At 40.2% G+C, this 20,355-nt stretch overlaps 1 protein-coding gene across 1 annotated transcript in view; it reads right to left on the reverse strand.

The window, feature by feature from the left end:
- Nucleotides 1-18,880, reverse strand: part of lingo2 (leucine rich repeat and Ig domain containing 2) — a 234,005-nt gene extending 215,125 nt beyond the window's left edge. Inside the window, exon 1 of the mRNA XM_085415455.1 lies at nucleotides 18,284-18,880. The gene's annotated coding sequence lies outside the window, so the exon portion shown is untranslated. The remainder of the gene's footprint in view (nucleotides 1-18,283) is intronic.
- Nucleotides 18,881-20,355: the final 1,475 nt, after the last annotated feature.

Below are 20,355 nucleotides of genomic sequence, written 5' to 3' on the forward strand. Positions count from 1 at the left end.
ATCATCTGAGGAAATACATTGGATAACTGGATGTTGAGAATATTGGAGTCTAGTATAACACTTTCCTGATTGAATGACAATATATATGAAATGAAGTACTTGTCTAATTATAGGTAGAATTAATTATATTTAAATCTAGAAAATCAGCATGGGAATATTAGATCATGGAAAAGCACAGCCTGTATATAAAAAAGATAAAGTTACTGTAACACATGCAATGTCCTAAGATGTTACCTTAGAGCAAAGTTAGACATAAAACAAGGATGGCAATTTACTGACTCTGGTATGTAAAAGTTGAGTGAACATATAACTTCATAAATTATTCTTTAAGCCTTGCTGATGGTGAGCAGGGCAAGTTATATACTTTTCTCATTTTTATTATAATTGATTTTTTTTTCTAAATTTAAAAACACGGTTGATAAGGTTGGGACTACCCAAATGTCACCACCTCCCACAGCAGCTGAGAGATCAGAGTTCTTGCTTTAGAGGGTCAGACAGTCTCTAATACAACTCACAAAGGATCTTTAGAGCAGTGTCTTGAAACCCAAGGGTATACACTCAGTGCTCAGCCTAGAGCTCACATACTCAAACTCTCAGCAACACTGTGTGCAGAATTTCATCTTGTTCTTTTTTGAGACAACATGATCCCAGTCTTAGTTACACAGTATACAGTGTGCACACACTACTAACATCTCCATCAGTTTTTATTGTTGATATTACAGACATATATGTCAAAAGATATAATTAGACAATGTGTAACAGTAATGCTAAATAAATTGTGTAAAACCTAAAAGAGTTTGGATTTAATAAATAAACTAATTGACACACAAAAAAGTCCAAATTAACAAATAACTATTATATTAGTGAAATAACCCCTCCATAGCTACTGAATTGAACATGTTTTCCCTAAATCCTATCCACAGAAGCACCCCACACTTTAGTTCAGAGCCATTTATTCTTTGCAACCCTTTAAAATAAAGAAATAACACACCAGATCAGAGATAAAGTTTAAATGAGCAACAGAAACTTTTATTCAGTTGAAAAACCCAGAGAGCAGCAGTATGTTGATATTATTTTTTTTCCTCAAAGGCATCAGAATTAACAGGATAATAATGCACTCAAAGTGGTACCTTACTGCACAAAAATCTTGTTCTTTAGCAATTTGCTACAGTGTACTCTAGATCTTGCTGGTATAAAAAACAAACAAATGATTATTCAAATGAACAGTAAGGGTTGTGTAGGAGCAGATCTCAAATTTAATACAGAGAAAGATATGTATTTCCATCATCTTTACTATGTAGCTTCAACAATAATGCCTAGTGCTAATGAGAAGGAAGGATTTAATGCAAGTTGTTGTCACAAAAGTAAAAACTATTAGAACGGACGTAAACTCATGCAGATGCATTGAACAAAATACAAAAGTATTGAAGGTGTAGACCCAATGAGCAACCTACAAAACACTCATACATCAGCAAAACTCCCAGTAAAGCCAGTTTGTTTTACTGGCTTAGCCAAAAGGCTAATCACTTCATCACCTTGTAATTAGAATCACTCCACATTTGCCACATAAAGAGGATTAATAGTTGGTGACTCCTTATACAATAGGTGGTGAGTGTGGGCCATATAAGCTGGCCCATGTGAGTGCATTGAATGTGTGACGCCATCATAAGGTCTTTGCTCAACGGCACCACATCAATGAACAAAGAACTCAAAACTCTCAGTGTGTTCTGTCCATGATGCTAGTGTATTAGCATTATTTTCCACACAAAAATCATTATGTCTAATAAAACCAGACACACGCAGAAACCCAGATATTTGGCTCAGGACATGCTTGGCACAATGCGTGGCAGGTGGAGGTATTGGAAGCTAAAACAACACTGTGAAGTCTTTGTCTAATGGCACTGGACAAAGACTGATCAGTGCTTGCACTGCAAGAGTTGGATGATTACCTACACAGTTCAACTCCTTCAAATACTGTCTGGAATGTAAATTAGACTGATAAAACCAAGATATGTTCACTCGGGAACCAAACATCAAAAGCCGTTTCTTTAAGCATATCCAGTCATTACCAGTGGTATGACATCAGAGTAACTGAATAGGAATGGCACTACCCGTACTGGAGCATAACTTCTACCCACCGTTTGATGCCTATGGAGTGCAGACCTTTGATCTAATTTTGGTGTGTGACTTGCCCTTCACACAAACACTCATTATCCGTGGCACAGTCAGAGTAGCAGCCAATCCGTACCATCAATTCTTGCTGAAGATTTCACACAGTTTGAAATTAAAGAAAAAATAAATACATTCTTCTTGTGCTGAAAATCTCGGGCTATGGGCCCAGCCATCTGGGTTATGAAGGAAAAAGCCCAGCAAGGGATATGATAGGAAAAATAAATCTGCGCGCTCATGGCAGGAAAACTTTTCTGTCTGTTGTTCCTTGTAACACAAATCTGCATCATCTTCTTCAAGATATTAATTTATAACCACAAACACCTTGGGGATTATTTGGAAATCTATTTCTTTCTTTCCTGAAACTAGTGGCATACCCTCTGGTTCAGCTTAGAAATAATACTGAACCATGCCAAAAACTGTTTATGTCCTTTCAAAGTAGGAGAAATCATACAAGTTGCACTCCATTTACTACTGATTGAATGCAATGACCTGCTCAGCTTCCTTCAGTGATCAAGTGCTCTGTAATTTCCTCTTTTTGTCTGTTATATTGCATGAACACAGCAGAGGCTAGCCTGCTGTCATGCATACAACTCTCTTCCCAGAATCCCAATGAGGAATACGATACAGTATCGCATCATTTTCCATTCTCCTCTTTCTTTTTCTCCTCCACTCTCTCCGTTAAACAGTTCACTATTACCCTCCCATCTGCTGTTTTCATGTCTCATCAAAGATTTCTCTTCCCCTCACCAACTTTAAATATTCACTTCATGTTCTTTCAACAATAGCTTACAAACACTTGGAAATAATTGAGTCTCAGCGGGCTGACAAAAAAGGGAGCAGTGATCGTGCACAGTGGAAGTGATCAAATATGGCCTTGAGCCAACCGTCTTTGTAGATGGTCTCTGAATTGCCATTGATCTGGGGGTGGATACACCCGAGGAATACATTATTTATGTTCTTTTTTCTCCCGACAGTAGCAAGTCACAAACGGTAATGGGATGAGATGGGTGTCACACCGGAAGAGAGGAAACCAGTGCCGCTGAGTATATGGGCAACCCTGAAGACTAAAGGCCCACAAAACCATGATAGAGGGCTTTCATCTCCTAAAGGAAAAGTAATTGTCAAGTTAATGTACTCCTCAATCCTACTGTACACAGGGTGCCATGTCATCATTACTACGAGCACAGAAAGTGCTTTCAACAACCCAACAAGCCGATCGTATGTCCTTCCAGTAAGCGGTTAAGCCTCCTTCTTTTTCTTCCTGTAGAGCAAAAAAAGTAATTGTGCAATCAAACTGTGCAATCTAGCTGTTTAGCTCATGTGGAACATTTATGTAGTTCTGCTTTCACTTTGTATCTATCTAAATTGCAAAACATGAAACAATAAATGTAGTAAATTTGTTTTAGCATTTTTAGTGTCTAAGGTCATTCAGTTGCTAATTAGCTGAAAGAAGCTAAGCACTTTCTCTTGTAAGCAACACAAACAAGTTGAACAAGCTTCCTGACGCAACCATGTATGATAATTCAATTACTTTCCATTGAGTGCTCTTGAAATAATGCATCTTAGAATGCTGATAGCATTTAAATTATTTAAATTTCTCTGTGCGTGTTTGTGTTTGCATGAATTAGGCTTGAGTGAAATTTTTAGAAGATTAGTTTAGTGTAGTTATCTTAAAGTCAATACAACCTCACTTTTATGTGTGCTACTAATATAAAACATTGTTGGGGATTATAAGGTATATTACTAAAACAAGAGTTGGATATATTTGTGCTGGAAATCCAAGAAGGCCAAACTGAGTTGCTTACTGTACCTGTAACACTCTCAGCTCTGAGGTATTAAAGATAGAAAAGTCACACAGTGTTATACTGGTACAATAAGTGTTGGTCACATCATTACTAAAAGCTGTTCTTTTAAAGCCATACTGGTTAAGCAGTCTAGCTTAATGCTTTCTAGCAAATTTTCACAGTTAATATGATATTTATAATTTTACAATTCTTGTTCAATATGCTTGAACAAGAAAAAAAATCCTTAGTATCCTTTCAACTTTTTAAAAAATATTCAAGCATGCCTAATTGGCCATAATTTTACTGAAGCAAATAAAGCTCTCAAATTCTGCACAATGACTGTGCAATTTTCTGTAAAGTATAAAAGGAATCGTGTGAAATGTCCAATAAAAGAAGAGCAGCATATTGACAATGACTTCAATACTACCATGATAATTAAACCAGTAGTGCCAATTCAACAATAAAAAATCCACACAGTAACACAGCCCTTCTGTCTTTTTGACAGCACTGAGGACACAGCTCATCATCTGTGGCAGCTCCGTTCCTTCCTGCACATGGTGAATTTAGTTCCAAGATGACAATAAAACCTGTTACAATCACTTCTGATCATAACACATGTTACATAGTTTCCCAGTCTCCTGCAGATCAGACTGGGCATTTCAAGCAGATTAACTCTAAAACCCTCACTTTAAATGAGTCAAAACTGACAGGTAGCCTCACAACAATGTGGCTACAAACAAGCCTTTAAAACTCACCCATTAAAAGCACAGCATTGAAGACAACATTATCCACTCAATGGCAGTAATAATGTGCCAGTGCTACCAGGTTTATACTGAACTGAGCTTATGTACGTTGTTATACGTCTTGATAGAATGCTATTAGAACCCTACAACTACACCTTACTGTTTTTTGTTTTTAACAAAAAGTCAGTATTTTGAACAGTCAGTGTAAGTGTTAGATAAACATACACAGAAATATTGGGATTTTTAATTCAACATCATTTATCATGCAACAATATCTAAGCTTCTCAGTATGTAGGCCGTAAACTATTCCTGAAACAGCCTGAAGCTAAAGAAAGCTAACTCCCACATTCACACACAGCCAAAGACACACTTCTTTTCAGAGCCAGTGCTATAAGCCCCCTGACTCTGTGTATATGTATGGATAAGCGCCTGGCTGTGACCAGCAGACCCAGAGTTGGACAGCCAAACATCCCCTGAGGTGCCCCTTTTTCCCCTCCTATTCAGTCTTTCATTGCAAGCAAAGCCCTAAGTGCTGGAGGATTTTACACTAATTTATGTTCATTGATTTGTAATTCACAGAAAGCATGCTAACATCCAAGGCTGGGAATTACACGTGTTGACAATAGCAGTGGCTCTTGTGAACTTGGAAGTAAAGGTCAATATTTAAATTTGGAGCTTTAATTCCCAGCTTATCAAAGAAAAATCCCTGCAATATCTAACATGTCAGGAAAGCTGAAATCCCTGTGTGTGAAGTGTTTTTCAGGACATGTGCATTTACTGTGTTGCACACATTCATCATTTTTTATTTATTTGTCTTGTATTTTCAACACCCTGAATGTTTGGACATGGAATATAGCACATGTACCTGTTTATACTACCTTTCTACCAGTGATGGGAAAGCTTTCTTTTTGGAAGGAAGTAGTTTTGATTCTGTTTACCTGAAAATTTGTTCTGATTTGTTCAAGAAGCTTGTTCACCACCAGTAAGAAGAAGTAAGCTAAGAAAGACCAATACGTTGTGTGACTGAGATACAAATCGCTTATTCAGTCATACCCAGAGGTAGCCTAGTTGACTCTCTCGCTCTTCCAGTCACCCACTCACTCATTCCTTCTGTCCCCTTGCACATCTCAACTTTCAGTCCCACTCCCAGCTCAGCAGTCATGACCGACAGGAAGCCTGGAGAGGTACCCTGAGTGTCTCGTTCACCCACTCACTTACCAGATTGGTCACTCCTGTGGCTCTGATGGGTCTCAATAAACTGTAGTGCTTTGTTGCAGTCCAAGTTAGTTTCAAGCCAATCACGCTTACAGCACACTCTAAATGCCTCGCTGGCCATAGTCGATAAAGGAAGAACATTTCAAGTCACACATCTGATGAGACAAGCGGAAGACCAAAAATAATCTGTGCAGAGAGGGAGGGAAACACACTGGCAGGGCCACATTTGCTGCATCTGAAATACTTGCAAACGTCACAGCATTAGTTTACACAGAGTAGAGTACGGTACTGCAAATGTGTACATATATTTTTAGTACAATCCCTTAAAGGTATATGCATGCTGGGCATTTCAAGCAGATTAACATGTCTCATCTCCTCCACACATCACTCACTCACTTGGACACTAGAAGGGGGAATTATGTTAAAATGCTCTTCATAGACTACAGCTCTGCATTTAACACCATAATTCCCTCCACACTCACCACCAAGCTGGAGCATCTGGGACTCAGCTCATCTATGTGTCAGTGGATCTCCAACTTCCTAACTGGCAGACCACAGGCAGTAAGGATGGGCGGACATGTCTCAGCCTCCACCACTCTCAGCACTGGAGCCCCCCAGGGGTGTGTTCTGAGCCCCCTGCTGTACTCTTTGTACACATATGACTGTGTGGCCACTACCAGCTCCACCACCATCATCAAGTTTGCTGACGACACCGTCGTGGTGGGCCTGATCTCTGATAACAACGAGACGGCCTACCTGAAGGAGATTAGGAATCAGGAGAACTGGTGCCAGAGGAACAACCTCCTTCTAAACGTCAGTAAGACAAAGGAGCTGATAGTGGACTTCAGCACTAAGCAGGAGAGGAACTACCAGACCCCCGTCATCAACGAGTGCCCAGTGGAGAGAGTGGACAGCTTCAAATACCTCGGAGTTCACATCACGCAGGACCTGTCATGGTCCTGTCACATCAACACCGTGGTGAAAAAGGCCCGACAGCGTCTCTACCACCTCAGACGCTTGAGAGACTTCCAACTGCCCTCCAAGGTGCTCAGGAACTTTTACTCGTGCACCATAGAGAGCATCCTGGCGGGAAACATCTTAACCTGGTTCGGGAACAGCACCATGCAGGACAGACGAGCTCTACAGAGGGTTGTGCGGTCAGCTGAGCGTACCATCCGCTCCGAGCTCCCTGACCTGCACTCAATCTACAGCAGGCGGTGCTGGACCAAGGCCAGGAAGATCGTGAAGGACCTCAGCCATGCCAACAACAGACTGTTCTCTCTGTTGAGGTCAGGAAAGCGATTCTGCTCCCTGAAGACCAACACAGAGAGACTGAGGAGGAGCTTCTTCCCGCAGGCGATACGGTCTCTCAATCACACCACCACACAGTACTGACCCACACATATGGTTCTTACACACACACTGGACTTTCTGGACTTTGTTTTTGCACAACACTGGTCACTATATTCTTCATTTCCGGTTAATACTTGTACAGCTGCTGTTATTGTGTATATATTTATTTATATTTAGATTTCTTCATACATTCTTATATAGTTCTATATTGTGTATTGTGTATTTTGTTGTACAGTTATTTTATTTTCAACTTTAATTTATATATTTTATCTTATTCTCCCAGTTAAATTTACCCTTCATTCTAATTTGTGTTGTACAGTTATTTCATTTTAACCTTAATTTATATTTTATTCCTTCCTAGTTAAATTTACCCTTTTTAATTTTTCATATTTATTTCCTATCTTATTCATAGCCTTTTCCTTTTTTGTTTTCTTTAGGTCACGAGCAGTTGTCCAAGCATTTCACTACATATCGTACTGTGTATGACTGTGTACGTGACAAATAAAATTTGAATTTGAATTTGAAATGCTAGATGTAACATGGCAACTAGTAAATTAGAGCCACCAGCATTCAGTTGATTCCACAAGTTATGGAATTGACTGACGGGATAGAACGCTGCTCTATAAAAATTCCATTTTCGGTTTGGGGAATGATGGCTGTCAAATATATCAAAAATTCCCACAGGTTTTACTGAAAAGTACATATGATTCACATGCATTTCTTATTCATTAAACCATTCAGACACCGATCAAGCTCTTTAGATGGAATCGATGGGTTCATGAACAACAAAATTTCTCTCAAGACCTCTTCCTCCATGACTGGGGTGCTTTTTTTTTGTATTTAATTTTTGTAGTGCCATGCTTTTGGATTGATTAATACATGCCAAACACTGTTTACTTCTGATTTTGAAATATACAGAAATACAATCATTCGCTTCTTTGCAGGTTATTAATGTAAGATAACTAATTTATATCAGATGATATCCAAAGACAGTAAACATGATCATAGACCAAAAAGTCAGACTGGCACATTCTTATTTATTAAGCCATTATACTTATGTTTTCAGAACACATACAAATCTTGAGAATGACACAAAAAAATTAGTTCCTAATGACAACATGCATTCAAATATGAGAGCGGAGGGACATCTTCAATATGATGAATCATTATGTAAATAAAGCCATTAGTGGGCAAGCAATGTTTTCACAGATAAAGTCACTCTAAAAACAGATAACATTTTTTTTCTTTTTTTCTTTTTGTGTCCCGTTTGGATCTTTAGCCATCAGAATTGCTGTCTTAAGGCCAAGAAAGATGCCAAGCGGATTTATTTTACCAAGTGGATCATCATGGCCTTGCTATATTGGTCCATTTGATTGACCTTTATTATAATTATGAATTTATTTTATTTTCAGTTGCTACAAACGGGACAGACATGACTGGGGGATAGGACAGGGAGAAAGAATGAAAGAAAGAGAGGGAGAGAAAGAAAACCAAAGGGGAGAAGAGACGGTGAGAAGGGGGGAAGAAAGAAAAAAAAAGAAAAAAAAAAAACACCTGGATCACCTGTATGGAGAAAAAAAACAGAAGAGAAAGCAAACAACAAAGAGCAACATAATAAAAAAAAAAACGGCACCATCACAATAAACTAGCTAGCAGTAGATATCAGTAGATACTAAATAATAAACAATATTGTGCAGCACGCAAGATAGACAGCGCACAATGTGCTTTGAGGCAGCAGCCAAGAAAGCTGTAGTCCGCGTCTGTGAATACCCGTGTGTACACCTGTGAGCATACCTGTGTGGATCAGCATGCTTGCATTCCAAAGGTTTCTCCATGTAACGATCTGCTAGGGAGTGTGGGGAGCCACAGCCCCGTCCTCCAGGGTATGAAGCAGGTATGGAGGAGATCAAAACTCCAGACATCCAGAGGCCCCCAGAACACAAGAGACCAAGGAAGACCAACAGAGGGGCAGCCGCGCCACTGTCCCAGTAAGAGCTGAGGAGAGTCCCAGATGAGGGCTCACTCAGCAGCCGCGGAGCAGAAGCCAGGGGGAGTTGCAGTGACGCGCCCGTGAGCTCCGCCGGCAGCCAGCTGTACCTGAGTGACCGAGCCCCAGGCTGAGAGGCCGGGGGCACCCCACCTCCGAAGTGGCCCGAGCGAGCCCCAGGCTCCAGGCCCCGATAAGCGGCCGCCAAGGAGTGAGCCGGTGTGTACCCGGACGCCCATCCCCAGACACAAAGAACCACCAACGCACCGATATCTGAGGGAGTCCGCCACTGGCAGGGGAAGTGGTGGTGGGGGGAGATAGGCCTCCAAACCTTGGAGGGCCTGAGATGTCCCCAGAGAGGTGGCGTCTGATACCCAACCTGACATATAGAGACAGACATACAGGCACACACAGACACAAACATCCATTCCCACCCTCATGCTCTCATATGCACTCACTCCACACTCAACCAACGTGGAGACAGACATAAAGAGACGCTGTACACACGATCACACTCCCCAAGCGTACTCTACGAACAACCCGTTCTCACTCCCAAAGCATAACATTTTACGCTAGGTGACAAATCGTCACCATATTACGTTTTCGGCTACCCACCACGTTCCTAAATGACGACCTCGGAAAAAAGAGGAAATATGAGAACCGTCTGGACTGAATCTACACATGTTCGCTCTTTTTATTCAAATCGCTTAGAAACACGCTATTTAACTTCATTAAAGTCCTAGTTAAGGTCAGGAATAAGGTTATGGTCAGGGCTAGGGATAAGGTTAGGTTTAGGGCTGGAATACAGGGCTGGAACGTCTACTCCCGCGGGAGCGTCATTGCACTGGATTCCAGCCATAACCCGCCGCGTACCATAAGAACGCCGAAGGTCTCCTTTCGCGTTCCTCAGGAACGCCGCGGGACGTGACAAAACGTCGACATGTTACGCCTCGGGAGTGAGAACGCTCTGCTACGAACCGGGTCTAGGTACCCTTGCCCCTGGAGGGGGGAACTGCACCCAGACCCAGGTGGTGTTACCCTTTTCCCTGCGGTGGGGAGAGGCAGACCGCCCCGACAGATAACAAATTTAAGTAAAAACAAAGATTCTCATTTGCTCTCATTTCATAGCAGCTTGATATTTCGCAGGATGTAGTTTCTCAAAAATATCTAAAATTCTAAATCTCTAGATCTAAAATTGTACAATAAATGAACAGATATGGGTCTATATATACAGGGTGGGCCATTTATATGGATCCACCGTAATAACATGGGAATGGTTGGTGATATTAAAGTCCTGTTTGTGGCACATTAGTATATGTGAGGGGGCAAACTCCTCAAGATGGGTGGTGACCATGGTGACCATTTAGAAGTCTGCCATCTTGGGTACAACTTTTGTTTTTTCAATAGGAAGAGGGTCATGTGACACATCAAACTTATTGGTAATGTCACAAGAAAAACAATGGTGTGCTTGGTTTCAATGTAACTTTATTCTTTCATGAGTTATTTACACGTTTCTGACCACTTATAAAATGTGTTCAATGTGCTGCCCATTGTGTTGGATTGTCAATGCAACCCTCTTCTCCCACTCTTCACTCACTGATAGCAACACCGCAGGAGAAATGCCAGCACAGGCATCCAGCATCCGTAGTTTCAGGTGCTGCACATCTCGTATCTTCACACCATAGACAATTGCCTTCAGATGACCCCAAAGATAAAAGTCTAAGGGGGTCAGATCGGGAGACCTTGGGGGCCTTTCAACTGGCCCACGACGACCAATCCACTTTCCAGGAAACTGTTCATCTAGGAATGCTCGGACCTGGCACCCATAATGTGGTGGTGCACCATCTTGCTGGAAAAACTCAGGGAACGTGCCAGCTTCAGTGCATAGAGGGAAACACATCATCATGTAGTAATTTCAAATATCCAGTGGCCTTGAGGTTTCCATTGATGAAGAATAGACCCACTATCGTTGTACCCCATATACCACACCAAACCATCACTTTTGTTGTTCCAACAGTCTTGGAGGGATCCATCCAATGTGGGTTAGTGTCAGACCAATAGTGGTGGTTTTGTTTGTTTCACCATTCACATAAAAGTTTGCCTCATCACTGAACAAAATCTTCTGCGTGAACTGAGGGTCCTGTTCCAATTTTTGTTTTGCCCATTCTGCAAATTCTGTGTGCCGATCTGGGTCATCCTCGTTGAGATGCTGCAGTAGCTGGAGTTTGTAAGGGTGCCATTTGTGAGTAGCTAATATCCGCCGAAGGGATGTTCGACTAATGCCACTCTCCAGTGACATGCGGCGAGTGCTACGCTGTGGGCTCTTGCTGAATGAAGCTAGGACAGCCACTGATGTTTCTTCATTAGTGACAGTTTTCTTGCGTCCACATTTTGGCAAATCCAACACTGAACCAGTTTCACAAAACTTAGCAAGCAGTTTGCTAACTGTAGCATGGGAGATGGGTGGTCTCGTAGAGTGTCTTGCATTGAAATCTGCTGCAATGACCCGGTTACTGCATTCACCAGATATCAACACAATTTCGATCCGCTCCTCACGTGTTAACCTCTTCGACATGTCAATGGCTGTGAACAAAGAGAAACTTATAAATAACTCATGAAAGAATAAAGTTACGTTGAAACCAAGCACACCATTGTTGTTCTTGTGACATTACCAATAAGTTTGATGTGTCACATGGCCCTCTTCCTATTGAAAAAACAAAAGTTGTATCCAAGATGGCCGACTTCTAAATGGCCACCATGGTCACCACCCATCTTGAGGAGTTTGCCCCCTCACATATACTAATGTGCCACAAACAGGACTTTAATATCACCAACCATTCCCATGTTATTACGGTGTATCCATATAAATGGCCCACCCTGTACATGTTGAAACAGTGGCCATCTTAGTCAAGTTATATAGCATTTAACCTGAAATCAATACTCATATATATGAGTCTACTACATTTGCACGAGACAAGTAACTGATTTACCAGACAGCAACCCTCTGTACATGAAAGGACACTCAGCAGGGAGGCGATTATGTACAGCATTCAGTAACTCTATCCAGCTCACTCAAACACTCCAGAGCTTCCACTGGACAGTCAAACCTCTGGTAACACACAGAGTTAGCTGGGAAAAAGAATAGAACCAGAGAAATAAGAAAGAGGGAGAGAAGCTGGGACAGGAGTAATTCATATCTATTTACTGTGTTTTCCATCCCTCCCAAGAGTCACAGCATGACAAAGGTTCTCACAACTCTCAACTAACTAAAGCTGTCTGAGTTTTTACAAAAATGAGAAAAAGAATGGAATAAATTAAACGGGGAACAATGAATCACAGGACCATCCTGATTTATTGGCACTTTACGTAACAGTCTGAAATGGAGCAGGAGGTAACTGCAGTCTCTGGGAGTTCAGGAGCAGGGTTATTATGAAATTGGGTCGTTGTGCTTATTGGACAGCAGCCAACTGTCACTATCTTAATAGAACAGGGCAGGTGTAATATGAGACCTTTGTGCCTTACATGAATCGATCTCATCATTTTGGGGCTTTTTGTGTTTTTTGTAGCAATTAAATGGTCTGTATGGACATTAGTCTCTGAAACCCAATAAAACACATGACCAAGAATTATAGAAACTATTAACAACTATATTTGTGCCAATAACTCTTTTGTGGATTCATATTACATCCGTTTTTTGGTTTTTTTTATTCTTTGTTTCAGCTTTAAACTGCACTCGCTAAGTGTAACATTTTACTTCCAACGAGAAACCACAAGTCATTCACAAGACTCAGCAAAATCTTCTGTAAGCCTAGAGCACAAAAAAAGCTCTTAGCCAGATTTTAAGGTGTGTTAAGGTGTATAGGGGATCCTCCTCTCCACAGACTCCTTAAAGCATTAGAAACTAACAAATATCAGAGCTGTACTTTGTTCTATATCAGCTGTAAGCCCAAAGGAGACAAGGATCCAGGACCTGCCCTAACAAGCACTGGTCGACTGTCCTGCTGAGAGCCTTTCATACTCTGGTAAAAACGAGGTTATGGGAGCTTGTCCAGTGTAAGAAACACAAGTACTGTTGAAGAGTCCACAGTCTCCTCAGAGGCATAAAAGCATCCATGTCCTGACATTTTCACTATTGTTACAATGAAAAGACTCCACTCTGACATATCCCGATCAAACTGTGAAGCATTAGTGGGCATATTGTTATGCACGTAATGACCTAACCTTTCTGGGCAAAAGCCTGGCAGCTCACAGTTTAAAAATACAATTTAAACAGCTCCCTATTATCATTTACTGCCACTTTTAAATGCATAAGTGATTTTTGGTTTTGTCAAATGCAGGTTTCTGTTTTTGTTATTTTTACAATAAGACTTTTACTGAATATATTTTACACAATTTGCACTTGCAGAATAAATCTTGTTTCTTATCTTTATAATAAACTAATAATCTGTTATGTGAATATATCTTTCAATGGGGCTATAAACATGAAAGGAAAGAATATGCATTCACTTTGGTAGGAGGGACGAAGCATTTTTGTTGCCATCTAAAAAGCAAAGTGGTCAATACTCTAAATACCCTATTTCAGACCTGAAAACTGAGGGTGCAAAGAAAGGATGAAGGGGGGCAAAGTCACTGTAAGGACATCCTAAATTGGCTGATGGAGGCAAAATACAAAATGGATAGTTCCAACGGTGACCTTGCTAAAAAGAGAACTAGTATCCATCTTCGTGTGCCATTAGGATATAGGCAAGTTGTTCTACTGTGTGAATATTTAATGATTCTTAATTAGCTTAAAAAAAACAACACTGGTCAGTAATGGCGCTTAAGTGCTTTGGTTGGTGTGTTTGTATGTTTGCACCATAAATCACTTATTGGGTAGATAGCTACTAGATGAATTACATGTGTCTTAGTGACACATACTGAGACACAACTCCTTTTATTACAAAATGGGGTCAGTGTAAAACATTATGCCCAAAGACGTTATGTAACAAAAAGACACCAATTTCATCACTTTGGTCATGGAACTAGCCAAAAACATTTTTCCCCTTTATTTTATCTTAAATGCCACATCGGTGCGACATGCTCTGCCCCCAATTCTTAGCCAGCTACATCACCCTTGACCCTTGCTAATGCTCCTTGTCAACAACACACAAAAAGGGACTTTCCAAAGGTAATACGACATACATTGCCCACGGCAGATTGTCCAGGAAGGTCATTCTTCAAACTGACACATACAGCAAGGTCACTGTCAGTAGAGGCTGTTAGGAGATAAGTTCTCTTGCATCAGACTGCCTTCAGCCCCTTCACTGTTACACTATCCCTAAAGGGCTACACTGCCACCAGCAGTCACTTAGCACATAAACTCAAAAGAAAACAAATGCCAAGCATTTATCACCAAACTGCAGCTATACACTTACTGTATTTTTAAGTATATGTTAAAGATTTTTTGTTTTGTTTAAGAAATGCAACAAATGAAACATAGTCTCCTCTTATTGTCAAGCATTTGCTCAGCACACTTGAGCATTGACAACATTAGTATTATTTTGCTACTTTTAATTAGAATATTAAGTAAAGTTTAAACAGTAACCTGTTTGTCCATATGCCTTCCATTAACTTTTCCTTTTTCTTCTTTTTTTAAATAAACAAGCTGTCAATGTAATGAACTAAGTCATTCAAGATATATATTTTTTTCTCTGTGAGGCAAACACTATTAAAACTGAATTATTTTCCCCTCCTTTGAGGGGACTGTGATGAGTCGGCATTTTCCATAAATGACCCAGCTGTTTGAGCATATTGTGTTTCGCTTCATCAGGAATTCAAAGGAGCTCACAGCAGATCATCCATATCCTGTCATGCTTTGGTCTTGACCATACCTCTCTAAAAGCTGGTTTCAGAGCTGGTGGTGCATATGCTACAGATGTGGGGCTAACATGACTATGTTAATGTTTTTCTGACTGCAATTAACCATTAAACACATATCAGCTTGTAATGAAATATAGGGGGTGGGCCTGCACAATATGTGTGCTACAAATGTGACCAAGGCAAATCTACCAACATTAGTGATAATAAATAAATCTATGGATAAATTAGTTGAAACAAATCTGGAAAAAAACCCAACTTATTTTGTTATTTACAAAGTGCATATTTCCAACTGTATTCAGAGGTCATAGAAGAAAAAGTTAAATTTGAAACCCAGTGTTTCAGTCTGTGATCATTGATTTTTCTCCCATGTCCTTAATGGACAGGCTAAAAATATGCTGCTTCTGGGTACAAATCTTGCATCTGTTCTCTCACAATACCAACAATACAGACAACATCTAATTGATACTATACAAGTCGCAGTGCAAGTTATTATTTTTTACCTTTTTTCCCATCACTTTGAATTTTGCCATTTTGGTATGCAGGATATTTTTCTAATATTAAAATAATAAAAAGCTTTGAAACTCTTGAAAATCACATGAAATAACATTTCTTTCAAAAGGGAAATTTGGAATTCAACATTTTAGCATTTTTGAATTCTAAAAAGGTTCATTTTCACTACCACAGTGACTAGAATGGTTACTCTGCCTAAAATTGGCAACATGACCAGGGCATGCTTTAATTTAAAAAGGTTTATCAATATATAATATAGATATTCATGCAGTATTCATTTTAATGAACCTTAATTATTAAAATTAATTAAAATATTCAGTGTAAAAGCTACTGTACTACTAGCAGTCAAAAACATATATATTAAGATATTAAGCATGATTTGACAATTTTATAATGTGATCTGACTGACACATGCACATGATTGCAAATGATTTATTGTATTTGGAAGCAGGTGTGTCAGATATCAGCTGCCTACCCGCGTGCATGCATACTGATATAAGCTGTCCTCCTGTGAGTAATAAATCAAAACCCCAACATTTTTGCCATTAACATTGTTTCCTTGTTGTCTCTGTGCTGTCAGCAACAGTGGATAATCCCAGTGTAGAAGAGGGCTCTGTCCTTCTGCTGCGTCCATCCTGTGATTCAGAGGATACAGATTATCACTGCAAATGGAGGGCCTTGTCTTTGACTCATTTGCTAGAATCAGCAATAGAGGAAAGACTGACTCTATACTAGCCCCTTAACGGACTCTAAATTCACAAGCAGGCACTTTCATCTGACCATACAGGCTGTATACCCACAGCGCACATACACCCTACTAGCTTACATCCAGACATGCATGCTCAGACCTTCACACTTCCTGCATACAGAACCAACCTGGACCAAATCATTTCCCAATTCTAAAGGGCCAAAAGAGGCAGACATAGCATTGCTAATTCAGAGTTAAAGAAAATACAAAGGTGAGCAAAGTCAGTGTCTGTGTGTTCCTTTAACCATGCTACTCCATATCAGAGGGAATGCGTCAGCCCTACTATGGTTAACACTCAATAAAACATCAAAAGGGATGAAGCTCAGAGCTCTGGACAAATACACACCCACACAGATACCAGATACACACAAAAACTCGTTTCATTTATACGCCTTCTCTTACACACATATGTACACACGACGTTGCATATTGAACAAACAAATAGTGCAGATATAGATCACTGGATTAAATGAATAGAGCAGGGAGAACAGATAACAGGGTCGCATATCTTTAAAGAGTAAACAAACACACATCATGCATAATGAACGCTAAATACGAGTTCAATAGAACACTCAATAGAGCAGTTTCTTACAAACACACTATACGTCTGTGAAGGTTCTCAGTCATCCAGGTCATCGTAGTCAAAGGAGCTTGCAAAGAACACACTATACTAAATAAACACACTATACATTCACTGGAACAATTGGAGGTTTTAGCCAATATTGGCAGTCAATGCCAGATACACAGGAGCTGTCATCAACTTCCCATCAGGCTCCACTCCCCCCCAGTGGATGTTTTGAAAGAGGAGAAACACTTCTTGTGAAATTTTTATATCCAGAGGCAAAGGCATTTAATGGTCACTGTTTGGCATGTTACATGAGGAGATGGCATTATAATCATCTGCCCAGGCCAAAAACTGGGCTTTGACAGCTTAGACAGGCTATTCATTATTCAATTATTTTAAATATTTCAGGGAACCGACAGGATGCTCAAGCAATAAATATTTCAACCGTTGCCTTACAAAAGGAGATAGCCATGCACTTGGCTGGTATTGATCAAGAGGGCAGCAGATTCACTCTTTCCAATAAAGAAAAAACATATACGATCATCTCTCTGTCAGACCCTACACCGCCTAATGAAAGAGTCTAAATTTTCATCTGGAAAAAAAAAGAAAGTTAGAGCATCAACAGAAAAACACTTTATCATCACTTTCACATTTGGGGAAAAAGCAAAGAGACACAAAAGTGCATTGCTAGAACAGATTCAGAAATACATAGAAGCTGAAGGTGAAAGTGTGATGTAGAGCATCTGAGCTGGTGTAATACCAGACAGAATCACTTATCTGTGGCCAGATAAAAGGAATAAGGCAGCCTTTAAAATGCTGAGGCCCTCACGTTTATGAATAAAATACGGCTACTGTACAAAAGTAATTCCCTTCTCACTGATACTAGGTGTTGCAAAGATGCGAACAAACAACCACTGCAATTATGCCCCTTCCACTTGCAGCCTCCCCTGGTGATAACCAATATATAGCAAGGAAGCAAAGCATGAATTGCTTTGCAGGCAGGCATCTTCCCTCTCAGCAAACACACATGCACAAGTATGCAGATACACATAGACACATTCTTCTCTGCAGAGGGGAGTAGTCTTTCACAGCCGTCACAAAAAGCAATCTTGTTCTCTGAAAGCCACGGGGCTTCTCATTGTGTAGTTGTACATTTTTTCTAACTTTGCACTTTCTGTAAAACTGATTAAATACAATGAAAGACAAGATCCGTCTTTTTCATAGTGCTTTCTCTTTCCCACGTCACTGCATATTTCATGCTGAGCTTTTCGCCTGCCTAATCTGCCCCTTTCACAGAAAACCTGAAGGGTGCTTTTAATATAAAAGAAGCCACGGATGTTTTCTTACCTTGAAATACTATCCAGAATCCTATAGTCCGCAAGCTGTCATGAGATACGATTGGTTCTGCTCCACAACAAGGGCAAAAATCCCACAAGTCTTTTAAAATCAGAAACCAATTAAAAGCCTTTTCTGATTTGAACTTACTTTTTGTGAGCAGGATGTCCTTCAGTGAATTTGTGCATAATCCATTACCCTTTAGTTCCTTGGTTTAGATTAATTTCTTTTGGGCTGGTTCTCCCTGATATTCCACCTTGGCAGAGCTAAACAATGTTAGGTATTCTACTGGAAAATGCGTTTATGAGAGACAAGGGAGAACGAGAGACTGTAGGATCTCTTCTGGTGCGCACTACCAGCTCCAATGCAAGTGAATCCAGCCGGTCCTCACAGCTCTCCCCCTGCCTTCAGGAATGAAATTCAGCATCCGCTGTTCGTCCCCACAACAAGGGGAGGGTGTCCCCCCAGGATGGAAACTTTCACAGACCTCCACCAAAGCTATAGATGGTGATAACACATGCCAGTGAGACTAGATTATGTGTTCTTTTCCTCGATATGCTCCCTGATCAGTGGATTTTGTCCTCTTTTCCTTCTCCTATTCGCCTGTTCGGTAGCGCTCTCCTCTCCAGAATAGACTCTCACAGAATAGATGCTGAGAAAGCAGCGGAATGAGGCGAGCCGCTCGTTCTCCTGCTGTCTCTCTCTCTCTCTCTCTCTCTCTCGCCTTACCCCTCCCTCACACATACACCCTCCCTGTTTCTCACTGCACCTCCCCACCCTTTCGTTTTCTCTCTCCTCCTCTCCTTTCCTTTACACACACACATACACACTGCGATATGCACTTCTCTAGCTTTGGCTTTTGACAATTACCGCTGTGCCATTTCCAGCCATGTCAGACAGAAAGGTTCACCGCCCATAGTCCTCAGAGTAACAAATAATACCTGATAAATATGTAAAATTAAATAGATATGAAGAGAAGGAGCAGCAGCATGGAAAAGAGCACTGAACCAAGAGGCAATCTAATCTCCTTTCTTCATCCTTGTAACCTGATTACTAAATATCCCTGGAGCTGACATTTTTTTTAACTTTTTTTTTTGGTCATAACTTTTTTTTCTCTGATGTTCGGTAGTTGATGCTGGCCAACTGTCAAGTGTGACTGAAGAGGAAGACAAAAATAGCAAGCAAGAGAGCAGCACACTGCATAGAAACAAGAACCAAGCAGTAGCAGCTGTACAATTATATAATTAGCCACCTAAACAAATTGCCAGGAATTCTGTTATCATTGTGTGAATACTTGACGAGCTGTGTGCAATAATAAATATTGTACCAAAAAAAATACAATTCGAAAACATTTGTGTAAATGCTCTCGATACATACCATTCATGGTGTAACCAATTTGTCATATACAAAGAGCTGCCACTCTCACATGCTTATTATGAATAAGTAGCATCGCTAAAGCCAGGCAATTATCTTCCTAAGCCTGGACTTCACATTCCAAGTGAAGCTTGTTTCCTATTTAATGGTATGTGCAACCCCTCATATGTTCGTCAATTAGGATTACACAGGCATTATAATTTAACTTCCAAGTCATGTAGAACACAAAAAAATTTGGTAGCTTGGTTGGTTACATTTTAAGTGGGCTTTATAAGTGGATGGTGCCCTTGATTTTATCGAGGCAAGGTTACATCACATCAACAACCTGACACCAAAACTATGAGCAGGTGGTTTTGGCAGAGTCACTTGCTACTGAATTCCATCCATCACTCTGGTCTCCCTGGGGAGTCATGCCAACAAGGACATTTTTTTAGTCCAGTTAAAGAAAAAAAAAATCTAATGTCAGGGGTTTGTCTAGGAAATCCATTATCACAGGAAATATTTTAGTCAACAACTTCACATTTGTCCAGTTTAGTGAAAATCATTGCTTATTGTCAATGAGAACTTTTTCAGCTTAACTGTATTCAGTGGTTCTCTATGATCATTTAAACGTTTGTTCTTTTCATTTTTATCATTTTGATTTGTTGTTATTGTAAATGCATAAAAACAAACAAGTGAAACCATAAAAGGTGCATATATTGTGTACATAT

Source organism: Rhamphochromis longiceps, linkage group LG2 (assembly GCF_057381845.1).
Source record: "Rhamphochromis longiceps isolate RC_006_pf linkage group LG2, R_longiceps_female_GT1.1, whole genome shotgun sequence".
Classification (NCBI taxonomy): Eukaryota; Metazoa; Chordata; class Actinopteri; order Cichliformes; family Cichlidae; genus Rhamphochromis; species Rhamphochromis longiceps.